We start from the raw sequence: 1,668 nt of genomic DNA on the forward strand, positions 1-1,668 counted from the left end.
AGTAAAGTGCTCTGACAGTTTCTGAACTTAAATACAGTTTATAAATTTGGCTGATATTTTGAAAATCAAAAGTGAAAACAAAAAGTTCTTTTATGCTTATTTTCTGTCCTTCTTTTCTTGTTTTCCTTCAGTCTTGAAGCTAATATTTGAAACCCATTCAAACAAACTAACAGCAGTATGTTCCTTGTTCTTACACTTAAATATACTTTTCTAATTTCTTTAGAAATGGAGAAATAAAGAAAAGTTCTTACCTTTTCCTGACCCGCAATGAATTACTACTACGTTTTGACCATCTTCATCGAACCAGTTACGGACTTCTCGGGAAAATTTCACCATCTCACTGATATCAAATGTAAGATTTTTAGTTGAATTAAAACACTTTCAAAAAAATCAAGCTCAGTGTATCCAGCCCTCTTCTGGCTGCCAACTTGGCATAACACTTACCGCAGAGAGGGCACACTGAGATCATCAATCCTGATTTGGTGGACCCTGTGGTGGAAGATCTTAGGGTCATAAGTTCTTTTACCTAAAATAAATGATACATATACCTAATAAACATAAGAGATTATCCAGTTAGGAATAAGTTGTACTTTTCTATTAGAAAATTTTTATTCCCCTTTAAAAGCTTTTTGACTGGATACTGCTACACTAAAAGAAACTTAAGGGTCTCAAAAATACAAGGATAGTAGCGGGTTGTCTACCTTGCGTAATGTAACCCAACTTTCCTGATTTGTCTAATAATCCGTACTTTAATTTCCTAGCGGGCTACTCATACTATGCTAGGGCAGGCAGATACCACAGAGCAGAAGCAAATGTGGCCAACAAATATGTTTGCCCCCTAAAAATGTCTAATATACAGAAAGAGGAAGTCAAGAGAGACAGAGGAGTAAGCTGGACTATACTGCTTTCTACAGGGTTCTGTTTGATTTTGTGTGGCACCCGGCTCTTCTCATGCCTCACTCGCGCGGTTAGAGCACGCATTTGTGGGGTGGTGCGTCTTCAAAACTGGCAGGAGAAACAGAAACATTTTCTTACACCTAATACCACGAGAGTGGACTCTTCCTAAAATGGCTCCACCTCCTCTCCAGCCTCCTGCCTGACCCACAGGGCACGTGGCACCCGTGAGCTGTCTTTTCCTACCAGATCAGGCCGGCGCAAGGCAGAGAGTTTTTAACTCACTTCCCAGCACCACCAAAAGTGAGCTGTCAAATCTGAACCACCTCCTTCTCTGTAGTGAACTCTTTTCTCTCGAGAGTAGAGAGTATCTAGTCATGTACGTACGGCAGAGATTGTAGATGCGGTAGTGGTCCTTGTGCATGCTGTCCAGGAACCGCGCCACTTCCTACGAAAGACAGACACGTGTCTCTCATAGAGCCGCACGGCACCGACACAACCCACTTTCTAGGAGTGACCTAAAATGGTTATGACCTTTTCTTCACTTGTCCCTTCCTTAGCACCTCTTAGGGGAGAGTCAGGAAGGACAAGGTTATGGACATTCTAAGTCACATCGGACTCACTAATGGTTTTCTAATAACCCACAGAGTTGTGCGTGGCCACTCTCATTGGGTCCGCTATAAACACACATGGCTCAGCTGCCAGAAGGGGAAATTGGGTGCTTAACTAAAACGAATATGTGTGTGTGTGTACATGTATGTACACACCATGTGA

The 1,668-nt window shown here is 42.0% G+C and overlaps 1 long non-coding RNA gene across 1 annotated transcript; it reads right to left on the reverse strand.

Moving 5' to 3' along the window:
• Nucleotides 1-269: 269 nt before the first annotated feature.
• LOC149995835 (uncharacterized) lies at nt 270-1,341 on the reverse strand. Its single transcript, XR_016507491.1, has 3 exons — nt 1,282-1,341; nt 445-526; nt 270-340 (listed from the first exon to the last, which is right to left on the reverse strand). It is a non-coding gene; the product is annotated as an uncharacterized LOC149995835 (long non-coding RNA).
• Nucleotides 1,342-1,668: the final 327 nt, after the last annotated feature.

Source organism: Furipterus horrens, unplaced genomic scaffold, assembly GCF_987537825.1.
Source record: "Furipterus horrens unplaced genomic scaffold, mFurHor1.1.pri manual_scaffold_12, whole genome shotgun sequence".
NCBI classification, from domain to species: domain Eukaryota; kingdom Metazoa; phylum Chordata; class Mammalia; order Chiroptera; family Furipteridae; genus Furipterus; species Furipterus horrens.